This window comes from Vulpes lagopus, chromosome 8 (genome assembly GCF_018345385.1).
Source record: "Vulpes lagopus strain Blue_001 chromosome 8, ASM1834538v1, whole genome shotgun sequence".
NCBI lineage: Eukaryota > Metazoa > Chordata > Mammalia > Carnivora > Canidae > Vulpes > Vulpes lagopus.
Genome location: NC_054831.1, coordinates 14,635,932 through 14,652,059, shown reverse-complemented (window position 1 = coordinate 14,652,059; position 16,128 = coordinate 14,635,932).

The window sequence follows — 16,128 nt, the reverse complement described above, 5'->3', positions numbered from 1 at the left end:
AAAGAAACCCATTTGCTATGTGTAGGCACTCTTTATTTTCCTTTAACACTTTACCTCCAGCCTTGGGCAACCACTAATTTTTTTTTTTTTTTTCTGATTCCATGGATTTGCCTGTTCAGTACTTCATCCCTTTTTATGGTGAATAATATCCCATAAAATGAATACAGCACATTTTATTTATTCATTTATCAGTTGATAGACAGCTGAGTTGTTTCCACTTTTTGGTTATGAATATTCATGTACAGGCTTTTGGATGGATATAAATTTTAATTTCTCTTGGGTTTATAACTAGAGATGGAATTGCTAGGTAATATGGTAACTCTATGTAGAACTTCTTGAGAAACTACCAGATTGGTTTCCAAAACAGCTGTACCATTTTTCTTTTCCATTAGCAATGTATGGGACTCCAGTTTCTCTACAGCTTCACCAGTACGTATCATGATCTATTTTTGATTATAGCCATTCTAATACATGTGGTATCTCATTGTATTTTGATAAGATTTTCTTCATGACTAATTTGAGTAACTTTTTATCTTTATGAAGCATTTCTGTGTCTTCCATGGGGAACTCTTCAGATCCTTTACCCATTTTCAAACTGGGTTTTCTTTTATTACTTAGTTATAAGACTTCTTTATATATTCTGCATATCTGATGTCCCTTATCAGATATATGATTGGAAACATTTCTCCCATTCTGTGGTTTGTCATTTCACTATGGTATCACTTACAGTACAGTAATTTTAATTTATCTATTTATTTTTATTTTGTCAATCAGGCATTTACAGTATTTAGTGTTGTATCTGAGAAATCATTACCTAATCCAAGGTCAGAAAGATTTATAACTATATTTAACTATATCTATGGTTAATTTTAACTAATTTATAGTTAAGTTATAAATTAGACATGACTATATAACTATATTTTCTTCTAAGAGTTTTATGTCTTTATCTTATACATTTGATTTTTTAAATTTTTTATTTAAATTCAGTTAATTAACACATAGTATATAATTAGTTTCAGATGTAGAGTTCAGTGATTCATCAGTTGTATATAACACCCAGCTTGTTACATCATGTGCCTTCCTTAATACCCACCACCCAGTTACCCATTTCTCCCAAACCCTTCCCTAGCAACAACCCTCAGTTTGTTTCCTATGATTAAGAGTCTCTTATGGTTTGTCTCCCTCTTTGATTTCATCTTGTTTTATTTTTCACTCCCTTCCCCGATGATCTTCTGTTTTATTTCTTAAACTCCACATGACTGAAATAATGTGATAATTATCTTTCTCTGATTGGCTTATTTTACTTAGCATAATACCCTCTAGATCCATCCACACCATTGTAAATGGCAAGATCATCTGTTGATGAACATCTGGGTTCTTTCCACAGTTTGGCTATTGTGGACATTGGTGCTCTAAGCATTGGGGTGCAGGTTCCCCTTCAGATCACTATATTTTGTACATTTATTTATTTATTTAAAGTTTTTATTTATTTACTTGAGAGAGAGAGCACAAGCTGGAGGGAGGGATAGAGGGAGACAGAGAAGCAGGCTCCCTGCTGAGCAGGGAACCCCGCATACAGCTCAGTCCAGGACCCTGAGATCATGACCTGATCTGAACGCAGAGGTTTAACCAACTGAGCCACCCAGGCACCTCCTGCATTTTGTATGTTTAAATTTATCATCACTTTTGAGTTCCTTTTCTTGGTATGATATGAGATAGGGGTCCAAATTCATTTTTTTGCATGTGGATATCCAATTATTCCAGCAACACTTGTTGAAAACACTATTATTTCTCTCACTTAATGCTTTGGCACCATGTGGAAAATCAATTGCCCAGTTTACCATCTTGTTTGAGAAGCAGGTTGCATAACTGAAAAGGACAAGATACTCTATGAGATGTGAGGTAGCCATAGGTATTGTTAGATTTAAGGGAAAACATTCTGATGGTTAACTATTTCAGAGATGAATTATGCAGTGGTAAGAATGGCAGAAGGTTTAGAGGTAGAATAAACTGGATAGCTCATAAAAAAGCAAGCATAACAATGTAAAGGGTTTGTTGGTTTGTTCATTTTTAACATATTTCTAGAGCAAAAGCTAAAGAAAGAAGGAATGGACTCTGTTTAGGAACTAGATTGCATAGTAGATTTATCAAACACCACTCCTATAATCCTATGTAATATAACTTCTCTCACATGGATAGTGGATGATTCCTCCTCATTTTAGATGCTTCTTCCACAGAGAAGTGTGATACTCCTACTCTCTCTCCCTACCTTTCACTTCCCAGGGGAAGAGGTATAATTTAATTGTGTTAGTGAAATTAAAGATAGTAAACTAAGAATGCTCAGCTCATTTCTTCCTTTTGTCCTCTCAAGAATCAGCTGCCTACGGGGAATTGCAGTTCTCTTCTATTCCATGCTAGGTTTTATGTCTTGGAGAGAAAGAGGAGAGTGGTGAGGAGTCCTCACTCAGACTGAAATTTTCTGTTACTAGTTGGGTATGTGTTCATAATTCAGGAAATTAGAAAACTCACTTGCCCACAAATGTGAGCCGTTCTTATGACTTTGCCCTTATCTGCATCAGGAGTGATACCATGGATTGAGTCCAACGAGGGACTTCATTATTTGGTGCATAGGGCAGGACATTGAGTTTTCAGAACAAAATGGCATGTATGAAGTCTTTTGGTGGGGCCAAGGTATTGAGGAAAAAAAAAATTCATTCTGGTACTTGTCAAAGAATGGTAGGGAACTTTATTAAAGAAGTTTATTACAGGTGCAGGGATTACTACAATGGGGTTTTGCCATAGGAGAGAGAGATTGGGCTCAATTCTAAATACAAGAAAAAGTGAGGATTAATAATAGCCAAGGAGCGGAATAGAGGCCAACAGTTGGAACGTTACTAACAGGAAACATCAGGGATAAGAGGAGATTTTGTAAATCATCCTAACAGGATTCTTGCTGAAGTCTGGCCAGGATGATCAGATGTCACCTGACGGTAATATAGGATGAAACCCTGAATAAATATCAGGAGTGAGAGATCAGATATCAAGGATGAGGGATTCTGGATAAACTGACTAGCAGGATTCTTGCTAAATCTGAACTCTTGAAAACATGCCCAAGGACCAAGCTTAGTTGAAAAGAGCTCAGAGGACCCTGAACAGAGATTGGTCAAGGAGAGAATATTTGTCTGGAGCTTGGGGATACAGAAAGTCTGTACTGTAATAATTAATTGTTCTATCAAACAATCAAGCTCTTTAAAAGTGAGGTATGTGAGGCTTGACGCTGGATTAAGAAAACTCCTGAGGCCCTGAAGGAATTGTAGTGAGGGTATAGCTGCTTAAGGAATCTTAGTTTGATCCAACCATCAGGAAGTTCTCTGGCTGAGTCAAAGCACAATAAGAAATTGAAGTTGATGAATTTTAGACTTTTATTTCCTTGAACTTTAACTCATAAAAGCAAGTAAATTTGATTATGGAGATTAGTTTCTTTGAACTTTGACTTGGCAAGGAAATTTAGTCTTTGAACTTTAAATTCCCTCTGGGAATTTGATAATAAGGGATATTTATATTCAAATCTGAGACATTCCTGAATAGCTGACATTTTATTATTGAATTGTCTTTATACAGTTTGTAATTGGAAGATCTTAGTGAGTCATTTAATTTCATTGAAAAACCTGATATACTATGTTGGAAAACGTGGTTAGATATAATTTGGAATAGGAAAAGGAGTCAGTTTTCATCTGTGAGTACCAAGTAGTCTTGGCTTTATTTAACAAGGAGGCTGTTTTCACCCATTTCAGAGCCTTCAGGGATCAACTAAACTAACCTGAAGAGGTTCCCAGGAAGATCCTCAAAGAAGCCTTAGCTGGTCCCTGGGAAGTGGGGATTGAGGGGACACACAACTGCCCTGATTTAGTGCTGATCTCCAGACTCAAAGAGGGCCATATTCTTCGTTGACTCAACTTAACGGCTGAACATCTAGAGTTGTTGGGGAGAAATGCTTCATCCTCATTCTTGGTGTTTCTTTTAATGTGAAGGGTGGCATTCCTGATTTTCATGTCCCCACAGAAGGGTTTCTTTGTATATTAAGAATTACATTTGACCACTGACCCAATCCACATTCTCCAATCTGGTCTTCGTTAGTAATATAGGTGGTGTGTCAATTTTCAGCCACAGCTACTCTTTCTTTGTCTTATTGACAACTGGGTATGATGCAGAGTAGAAAAGAATGGTGCTATTCAAACCCCCAAAGAATATCATCTTCAAATTGCAAGGTAGTTTACAAAGCTTATTTCACATATCCATATATCACATGTGTGTGTGATATACAAAATATAATTTTATAAATATTATAAGGGAAAATACATTTTATATTTTATAATATATTTCCACATATTATGAAAAATAATTTCATAATGAAATGTATACAGTTGTCCCTTGAATAAAGCGGGTTTGAATTACCTGGGTCCACTTATACACAATTTTTTTTCAATAAGCATAGTAGAAAAATTTGGGGGGGATTTGCAACAATTTGAAAAAAACCTGCAGATAAACTGCATAACCTAGAAATACTGGAAAAAAATTAAAGTTAGGTATTATTGTAAGAATACAGTATATAATTAATATTGTATAACATACAAAATATATGTTATTTGACTGTTTATGTTATCAGTAAGGCTTCTGGTCAACAGTTGTCTATTAGTAGTTAAGTTCTGGGGAGTCAAAGTTACACATGGATTTTCAACTGCACAGGGGTTGGCACCTCTAACTCTCATGTTGTTCAAGGTCAACTGTATATGAAATATACATAAGAATTATATATGAAATATAGGGACATCTGGATGGCTCAGTGGTTGAGTGCCTACTTCAGCTCAGGGCATGATCCCAGGGTCCCAGGATCGAGTCCCACATCGGGATCCCTGCATGGGGCCTGCTTTTCCCTCTGCCTATGTCTCTGCCTCTCTCTCTGTGTCTCTCATGAATAAATAAAAATAAATCTTAAAAAAAGAATTATATGTGAAATATATACATATAAATATACTGTATTAACATATATATACACATACCATAGATATATACACACACACACAGTTTTGTCATTTGCCATTGTAAACATCTCGAATGTACATCTATTTGACTTTTGCCCTGATTAGCAATATTTGCAAAAATAAAAGGGGCCCTGATTCTCAGATTAAAAGCAGTGATTCTCAGACCGAGCATGCATGAAAACCACCTGTTAAAACATAAATTGGGGGGATCCCTGAGTGGCTCAGCTGTTGGGCACCTGCCTTCGGCCCAGGGCAAGATCCTGGAGACCCAGGATCGAGTCCCACGTCGGGCTCCCTGCGTGGAGCCTGCTTCTCCCTCTGCCTGTGTCTTTGCCTCTCTCTTTCTCTATGTGTGTCTCTCATGAATAAATAAATAAAATCTTTAAAAATAAATAAATAAAACAAATTGGTGGCCTCCAGAGCAGAGTTTCTGATTCAGTAAGTGGGACCTCCTTCAATAGATGGCACTAGCCTGGGAATTTGCATTCCTAGGAAATTCTCACATGTTGAAGATAATAGGACACACAATAGGAGTATATTGATACTCCGCAGACACACTTATATTTGGATATTTTAATTTCATATCTGAAGGACTTTTCTTGCCCTATTGACCTTAACATATATCATAATGTATGTAACCACATTCAGATTTTATGAAGAACTTCATTCTTTCCTTGCTAGCAACTGGAAGAGTAATTGTATTCCACATTCAAAGTAGGCAGCCAATGAACACTTGGCCAACTACCATTTTTAATGGCAGTCTTCAAGTTTTGCAGAAACTATAAAGCTCTCCCAAACAGAGTGTTGGAATAGCTAACCACAGGGATGAAAGTTGTACGTGTCTCCATCTCTTCAGAGAGCCAGCCTCTGAGTATCCCTTCCCAGTTGTCCATCAAAGGTTGGATTCAGTGACAAGAAGAGAAACCAAATGCCTGCCAGTTCTCCCATAAGTTCGGATGGTATCTTTGTTGATGCATAAGACATTCCTGTTATAACAGGCATCATTTAGATTAAAAATAATAAATCTCTTCTGGTTCAAGTGACAGGTGGTTGGGGTCATGATTCTTGCTTTCAGCACACACGTGAAGAGGAAAAGTGAAATTGCTCATTTTGTAAAGGAGGTACCAGGTCTGAAATTGAGACATGAATGGATAAAACTCAGAAAACAGAAAACAAATATTTTAGAGAATTAATTCCTTGTATAGGTAAGGAAATAATTGTGAAGCACTCAGACACCTTTAGTGCCTTTAAGAGACTGTGCTCTGGGGTCTGCATATCTACATCCCTCTTCTGAGGGATTGCTTATGTGTAGCTAAGAGTGCTTGTTCCTACACAATGCCACAATCCTGCCTATAGATGATTAGGTCAGGGACAGAACCTGATCCAAATAACCGGGGTCATATGGACACTTGATTCTTGAGAGGGATGACTGCCTCAATCAGATCTTCTGGGTGTCCAAAAGCAGCAAATGTAGTTGACAAATAGGGTAGAAGTGGAAAGACAGAGAGAAAAGGCAACAGGAAGAAATCAAAAATAAAAAGAAACCACAGGCAGAAATAAGAAGGAAAAGAATAGAGAGTAGAATAGGAAGAAGAGGTAGGGGAGTGCGAATACTTATGTGGCAGATGGGTCCCCAGGGTTGTTCTCCGTCTGTGGCTGCTCTGGTCACCTCCTCTTCCCTCCTCTGAAAGCCCTTGCTGGGAGTCTGCAGAAGCTATTCTTATCCTTACAGTAAACTCTCATAAACGAGGATAACCTGAACAAGTCTCTAGCTCTTGCAAACATATCTTTGTTAATAGAAATAGGGACAAGAAGAGACTATTATAGATTATGATCCTGGACTCAAACTAGGAAGATGAAATGTAATACAAGTAAATTGTGAATTGCTTTGCTTCAATTTAAAAAATTAACCAGATCTGACTAGACAGTAGATCATATAGACTTGAAGAGACCTCAATTCAGTGCATCTGGTAAAAGCAAACTCAATCTTACCTTCTTTAACAGATGTTTAGTACATTCACACACACACACACACAGAGAGAGAGAGAGAGAGAGAGGAGAATTGCTGCACTCTGCCTGGAATAAATTCTTGGATTAGTGTGGCTCTCCAGGGCTCTGCAGTTTATAGAGATCTTACCTAGACATGTGGGCACACAGCAACAAGCATGGCTAGCAGCAGCACAGGTTAGGTGTCCTTTTCAACATAGTTCCTAGACATCCATGTACCTCCTATAGCACCTTGCTACATCTTATTTTATTTGTTCAAGGACCATAGTTCCCATTGAACTTGAAGCTTTAGAGGACAAGAACATATCTGTCTTGTCCAATGCTCTGTCCCTAGTACCTAGCACAGTGATGAGAATGGTTGAAATACTTAAAGGGCACCTGGGTGGCTCAGTCAGTTCATAATCACATGGCTCATGAGACCCATGTGTGGAGCTCCATGCTCTGTGGGGAGTCTACTTGAGATTCTCTCCCTCTGACCCTCCCCCCCACACCCTCTCTCCTTAAGAAATAAATCTTTAAAAAAAGAAATACTTGAAATATTTTTGAAATGTTTCTTGAATAAATCAGAAAATCACATCGTATGAGCAATGGTAAAGTAAAATGGGAACCTTAAATTTGGAAAGGAGGAAACTCCTTTCCATTAGATTGTGGACTCCTTACACTAGATTGTGGTTTTCAAATACCTGCAAGATTTTCATGTGGAAGAGGGAATAGGATTATTAAGGCCTCAAGTGAGCAGAATTAGCATGGTGTTGGTGATAAGAAAACCAGACTAGCCATCAGAGCCAGAGCTCACTCTCCAACTCATGGTAGACTTGTTGCTTACACTGGAGCCATCTTTCCATCATTTCTTCTTCTTCTTTTCAAAGAAATATTTTTATTTATTTAGATAGAGAACATGAGTGGAGGGTGGGTAGAGGGCAGAGGGCAAAGGAGAGAATCTCAAGTAGACTCTGTGCTGAGCATGGAGTCCTATGTGAAGCTTGATCTCACAACCCTATGATCACTACCTGAGCTGAAATCAGGAGTGGGATGCTCAATCGACTGAGCCACCCAGGCATCCCTCATTTCATCATTTCTAAGCTCTATTCAAGCTTCAACATTTAATGAACCATTAAATGATAGGCAGAAATTCCGGGAGAGAGATTTTTATTTTAATTTCACCAAATTCCCCCAACATTTACAGGTGTCAAAAATAGAATGGCTTATCAAAAATAGAATGATCTGTGAGCTTTCTGATAAAATAAATCAACAAGCAGATTTCATTAACTACGTACTTTGTGTGTTGTAGTTATGAGTCTTACGTTGGGTGAGAAGTTGGACAAGATAATTTTTATCCCCATCAAATTCTATGAAATTCTAATTACAGGGTGTTTTTCAGTTTTGATGTCAAGAATGTGAACCAAAGAAAGAAGTGGCTTCTGTTTTTATTCTGTGGTTTGTTAAGTATACAACTTAGTCTTGCCAAGCCTCAGTTTTCTCATCTGTTAAGTGGGGTTAATAATACCTGCTCTTCCTACTTTAACAGATTGGTAAAGATCAAATGAGATAATGTTTGCACTTCAAAAGTATAAAGTGCTCTACAAATATATTAAATCTCTTCTCTGGAGGAAGAAAAAGAAATCATGAAGGACCATGTCTTCTGATGTCCAGGCCAAGATTCTGTCGTTCTAAAGCAAGACTGTTTTTCCTCAAATCCCCCTAGACATCTTAGAGATAGTTTTCATCTCTCTCTCTCTCTCTCTCTCTCTCTCGTTCTCTCCCTCTCTCTCTCCCTGCCTGGGAATAATAGGGCTGCTAACTTGTTTTTTAGTTGTGGTGAGTTCACTTGCTACTTAAATGTCAAGTTCCACTTGACTAGAAGTTAATATATAATGTCTTCCCTTTCCTCATGAGTACAATTCTGTTAAATTATCTCTTTATGCTCACATTGATTTTTTTTTTTTTTGCTTTTCAGTTTTAAGTCCTAAAATAGCATATTCAACCCTACTGCTTTACTGCTTTCAAGGCAATAATGATGGTGCCTGGCATTGTGGGAGTTTAACGCAAATCATAGTTAAGTTGGCTGTGCTTCAAGATAACAAGAGCACTGCCAAATGGGCGTTTATCAAGGATGCCTGACAGCCCCAGGAGTCTAAATTACCTCACATTTGCAGCCTTTCCTTCACAATCCCCCATCACCTTCATGCAAGCCAAAGGGAAATACAAGATGGGTTTTATTATCCCCATTTTACTGAGAGGAAAAATGAAAATACAAAACAATTAAGTGCTTTTATAAAGTCATGTGGCTGATGCTAGACCTGAGCTTAAAAATTTGGCTTCCTATTGGTGCATTACTCTTACTACCAAGCCTTTAGAAACCATTAGACATTAGATGATCCTGCCTTTCCCTTGGGTTGATTGTACTTCCAATTCACTCTTATGGCGTGGCATGAAGATCTTTCAACCATTGGCTGGTCTTGCTAGGAAAGGCTCTGACTTTTATCATGGCATGTTTCTAGACAACCTAAGAGAGGCCCAGGCTAAGAAAGGATCCTCAGGACAAGAGGAAATAACTAGGAGAGAAAACTTGTCCTTGTGAAATTTTAGTGTTTGGCCCTTAAAGTTTGTCAGAATTTTGAGGAACAAGTAAATACTAGAGGCTTAAAGACTACATTAGTGGGAGGGGCTGAATAAAAGGTATGCATCTGCCATATGTATAGTGACGTGAGGTTTTTTTTTTAAGATTTTATTTATTTATTCATGAGACACACACACACACACACACACACACACACACACACACAGAGAGGCAAAGACACAGGCAGAGGGAGAAGCAGGCTCCATGCAGGGAGCCCGATGTGGGACTCGATTCCGGGTCTCCAGGATCAGGCCCTGGGCCGAAGGTGGCACTAAACTGCTGAGCCACCTGGGCTGCCCAACATAAGGTTTAAAATAACTTTGATATTGTCACCTGATTTGGTTTTGGTGACAATCCAGTGAGATATATATGACAGATGTGCGTGGGGTGGGAGGGTGCTCTCTGCACCTCACAAATAATCAACTTAAATGACATCCATGATCATGTAGCTAGTAAACATTAGAGCTACCTATGAATTCTGATCTTCAGACAACACTAGAAGATTTTGTCTCACCTGTAAGTGAATCTCGAGTATTGATTTTCACTTACATGAATATATTTAGGAAAAGAAGTCTCTTTTGGTCTCCCAGAAATAATACTATAGAGGAAAGCACTGTCCACTCCTTCTGCATAAGGCTGACCTTACATTATTAAGGGTAAGTTCATTCACACCTTCCCTCGTCAAGACCAAGGAGGCCCCCTTTTCCCTAGACCTGGCTTTTTTATAAGAACCCCAAAGACAGAATGTGTTTTTAAACCAGCTAGAGATCTCCCCATGCCCAGAGGGAGAGGCACTTTCCCAGAAAACACTCTTGCACAAGAGCCCCTTCTTTTTTGTTACTCCCTCCCCCACCTACACCTCAATGGAGAGTTCCTCACCTTTCTCCCAACACTCCTTCATTACCAGAACAGCCGGCCAGCCAGCCTGCCAGCCTACACCTTCCGCCTTCTCACCAAGCATCCTCTTCCTCAACACAGATTAGGGCCAGGGGCTGGCCAGTAAAATCAGGTCTACGGGTGGGGGGAATCTAAGAAACTCTTTAAGAAGCTGTGAGCCAGCCCAAGGTGTCCCCAGAAAGCCCCTTCCCCCTCCCAGCACTGGGCTTTAGCCCTGCAGCAGTGGCAGCAGGGAACCTCACCACTGCAAGTTGAAACAGGACTCCCGCCTCCCCTCTCAGCTTTAAATAGGATTAATGAGAGAGAACATTCTAAACACTGCTCTGAGAGGTTCCAGAACAGGCTGCCGGCTACTTCCTCTCAAGCTGCCATTCTGGACAGGGTCCTCTGGCTGCCTCCCCCTTAACCTCCAGCTAGCTCTTTCGTTCTCAACTTTCCAGCTTTGCTGGGAACCTGACCTTGGAAACTCAAGGATAGATGAAGTCTTATTGCCCTCCCAAGTGCCTCCTCTATCCACTGATAGTGCTAGAAAGTTTACTCTTGCCTCATTCATTAGATTATATTCTTTGATAGAATTCAAAGATTTTTGGAAAGAGAGTGGGAAGTGGAGCTGGGAAGGAAGCAATAGAAAGCTGTTAGTGTCCGTGTTCCATTTTATAGCAATTACAGTATCCCCCAAAACTTTAGTAAACGCATTTGAATCTGCTCTATATTTGTGTATGTGTGTGTCCCTCCCTGTGGAATTATATTGTCAATACCACTCACAAGTGCCAGAAACTGAGGATATGGGCAAAAGACTTGGCCAAGGTCACCTAGCTGAGTTTCTGATTGGGGGGGGGGGCAAAGAAAATAATAATTAAAGGGGTTTCCTGTATGACAGGTGCTGTGATAAGCATAGTGGAGTAGGCACTAGTACTAGAAAACATCCAGGAAACTGATGCTATTTGGCATTTTGCCATGATTATTCCATGAAGGCAAAACCCCTCAAAGTTTACCAAAAGCCTCTTCTGGATGGAATGCTCACCTGACTGCCGCAACAGTCCTTCTTTGTTGTTTCCAGTAAACTTAGTTAAAAAGAGTCAGAGAATGCTGAAATGAACCTCAGAGAATACCTGGGACAGCCATCCACCACTTCCACTCCTCTGTCCCTTTCTCTAGCTCCTCTCTTTTTGGAGGCAATAAGATTGAAGCTTTCTCATGGTGACTAGAGTCAGTAATGGGAATAAAGCAAAATATGTAGTCAACATGTAGACACTTTGACGCACAAAGTACAGAGAGTGAGGTTAACTCCAGAAGACCTCAGGGGAGAATGGCAATGCTTGTTGAGACATGTAGTGACCTGGAAGATTCAAATAGAAATTCAGGCAGGTCAGTAGGAGTCCAAGCCCAGGGTAACCTCTCACCCCAGAAGACCAGTTCTTGATCCTACCAATTCTTAGGGCATAGCATCGGCCTTTCTGTCTAGGATCCCTTTCGCCCAGCAGCTTCTTGAGAAATGACTGAGTAAATGCATAAATTAAATTTCAGCACACAGGATCTCAAAAGCCTCTGATATTTTTTTTCTCCACCCTGGAGGAAAGGAAATGATCATGTCAGCATTCCCCATAGGGGAACTAAATGATTTCCCAGAAGTCATGGTCTCATATGTTCTATTTGTTTAAATGAGTTCAGGGCTACAAGTAAATGTGAGCTTGACAGGGTCCATTTGCCAAAGACCTCCCTCAGAACTGACAAAGGTCATGTCAACTTCTTCATCTGTATGCCATTCCTCAGCCCTGGGGAGAAATTAGCCCAAAGTCAATCAGTCTATTAGTTACCACCTATGTGCTCAGCAGCAGGCTGAATGTTATTAGAGATATAGAAAAATAAGAGGTGGTCCCTGCCATCATTTAGTCACTAAATATTTGTTGAGTGCCTATCATGTGCCAAGCATTGGGCTGAGCACTGAAACATGTACTAGGAAAATGAGATGCATTCACCTGAAACAATAAAACACAAGTTACAAAGTGCACAAGGAATCAAAGAATAGCAGGATATGGATGCTCTATTTGATAGGACTTCAGTGGAGTGTGAAGGGGGGATTCAGGAGGACTAGGTCAGGGCTTAGGGAGATCCTTGAAAGGCTTCTATTATGGTTTGAAGAAGACAAAGAGCTGAGAGGTGAATGTGGCCTTGGTGAAGGTGAAGAGGCAGTATAGAACTGAGGGAAGGAGAAACTGAGGTGAATAGCTAAGGAAGGGGGCAACACTATGGAGGTGCTGGAGACACTACAAAGCTATTTATCTCTTGTGCATACAGTGGTTCCTGGAAGGTTTCAATTCATTTGGGGCATCTCTAGCTTTGGGTAGACCTGAGAAGAGTCAATTCTAATAAGACAGCTTGGAACAGTAGAGAGAGAAAAGGCTTTGGATGAACCTGCATTCCAGTCCTTTATCCTCCCCTTACTAGTGGTGGATTTGGGGTACATTACTTAATCACGTTGAGCTGAGATTTCTTTATCTCTGCTCAGATAATGATTTCTATGGTTATTAAGTAAAATACTCTGGATAAAATGTCCAGCAAAGATGAGGTACATAATAGGCAAGCAATGACTGTTTTTCTCCATGGCTTCCCTATTCACCCTTGAAGAAAAAGGTGAAATGTATGGGTATGTCCCACTATCCAACCAATCGGTCAAAGCCAGTGATGATAGTCTCCTTCAGTTTGCCAATGATTGTTAGATGATGCCTCTAGTCCTGTCTACTGTCAACTGAGAGCCTTTCAGGAAAAGTTTCCTTGATCTTAAGAAAGAGATGCAGGAACAAAGGTCCCCGGTTCTGGGTGTGACAACTCGACTGGCAGATCCAACCAAAGTCATGGAGCAAGCACCATGAGGGCAAAGCCCATAGTTCAAGAATGGCAGAAAGAGAGATGCAAAGGCTTGATCTGTGATGACATTATGAGGCCATGGTATGAAATAACCTGGAGGCTGATTTATTTATGTATTAATTCATGAGATTTTTGTTACCTATTGTTTAAGCCAATTTAATTCAGTTTTTTTTGTTGTTGCTGTTTCTTGTAAGTAGAAACATCCTCCTAATTCACAGTTTGATGCAAACTAGTTAAAACAACAGAAGAGATAGATTCCAGAACAGATGAAAGGCCAGGCCCATTCACAGCTAGGATGTTGAATTAGAAATAGCCTATTGTATGCTACTGAAAATGGTATTTGGGGTGGAGCAAGACATGTCAAATCACAATACTTCCTCCTTATTTCTCTGTAATCTAGTTCAACCCTGCATTTACATTGAAGAGTTTGCTAAACGGTTATCACATGACCCTTGTCAGCTGATGGCTGAACAAAGCCTATTCAGACTAGAAGCCAATGAGTGCCATTTGAGCCCTGGTTTTGTATTGCCAAGGTGGCTGCTTCACTGCTCTCTGCTCAGAGGAAGGCCGCCTGCCAGTGGTCTACACTAAACCACATTTAAGCACTGTATCAGTCTCAAGGTTTCTGAGGCAGTTAGAGGGTACATGCCTCAAAACCCTGGGGTGCCAACTCCAGTAAAGCTGGGCAAATTTCTCACCTCGCTCTTTGACTCAGTTTTCCTTTAAACGAAAGAGTGGAGTGGATATACTTCTTAAGGCAACTTGAGCATGTTAGTGTGAATGAGTAGTCATTGAATAGGAATTCTGATGTCAGCAAGTTCTCTCTAGAGCTCCTAAAGGTGTTTTGTTTCCTCTACAACTGCCCTCTCCTTTCCTGAATATAGATTAAGTACTCTAAACGAAGTTCCGGATGATAATCCTCCTGATGATAATGATTAACAATTCCTTGGAGTCAGTTAGTACTTTCTAGGAAAGAAAAACATTACTTGCATTTTATCCTATTTGTCTTCCTAGTGCTCAGAGAAGTCAAAGAAGAGATGTTCCTCCCAATGTAAAGAAGAGTTTAGTAAACTTCAGGGATAAGAGCTGCATTCAGGTAAGCAATGTAAATTCTGGTTATAAAAACTGCACATCCGGGGAAACTCCAGGAGAACTGTTTTTTTTGTTGTTGTTGTTGTTTGTTTGATTGTTTTTGTTTTTGTTTATCCTGGAGGGAGACAGGACACTGGTGGGGCATTCTTTAAGGTCAAGAGGCATTAGGTTGACCTTCAGGAAAATCAGCCTTTTTATACTTTCCTAGGGTAGCTTGGAGACAGATGGAGTAGCAGTTAAGTGATCTATCACTATATTTTCTTACCTGCTTTTGGAGATTACACAGCCTCAGGTTTTTTTTTATTTTTTTTTAAATTTTTTAAATTTATTTATGATAGGCACACAGTGAGAGAGAGGCAGAGACACAGGCAGAGGGAGAAGCAGGCTCCATACACCGGGAGCCCGACATGGGATTCGATCCCGGGTCTCCAGGATCGGGCCCTGGGCCAAAGGCAGGCGCCAAACCGCTGCGCCACCCAGGGATCCCTTTTATTTTTTTTTTTAATTTTTTTTAATTTATTTATACACAGCCTCAGTTAAATATAGTCAGCTTTTTTATTTTTTTAAGATTTTTAATTTTTTTAAAGTAATCTCCACACCCAACATGGGCTTGAATTCATAACCTTGAGATCAAGAGTCACATGTTTCACCAATGAGCCAGCCAGGCACGCCCCTATAGTCAAGTTTTATTATCATCTAACAAAAGTATCTGCATTTTTTTAGACTTGAAATAATGTTAAACAATTATTTGACATTTTTTACTTTTCTTACCATCTTCAACTTGATTAATTTTCTTCATCTTTGCATCATTGCCATAAGACAGGTAGAGCAAATGTTAATAGGCCCATTTTACAATGAGCAAATGGAGTCTCAGAAATATTGTGACAAGACCACAAATTTGAAGTGAGAAGAAATGTGAATCTTCTGTATTTGAGTTCATATCTCTCTCTAAAACATCATCTTTCTCTTCTCAATATAATTCTTTCAAATATTGTTTGAGTGCTTTCTGTATATCAACTGTGCTGGGCGTTCAGTGTTGAACAAGAAAGATGTGGTCTCTGAGTAAGAAGCTTACAGAAAAGTTGAACACACAAACAAGAAGATGGGCAATTATTTACATTGTAATAGGTGAAAGCACACTGAGAAAGGCAGAGGCGCTTCTAATCCAGAGAAAGTGTTAACTGGTCCATGGGCCTAGTCCTATGTGGCCAATCTAAGGCCCTAGAGATGAAGGACAAAATGATAAGCCAGAATAGTTAACTACTTGAATCTTTGTTGGTGAACAGATGAGGAAGGCAGGGAATTTTTTTACAAAAACATGCTTTTTGACCCAGCTTTCCAGACTCAGCTCAGGCAAAGGAAAGTCTGGCAGAGATTCCTATGGGATACCTAGGGCCCAGTCAGGGCAGCACTCCTTGAACAGACAAAGGAAGAGGAGCCACATTGAGAATCCCACCAGGGGTGTTAGGAGCAGACACACCCAGTCATTGCATTACCATACTCAACAGCTGAATCAGGGAGCTAATTATGGCTTTCTACTTCTGGAGTCCACATTCCTGAGGATTTCATGCACACACACGCGCACACACACACACACACACA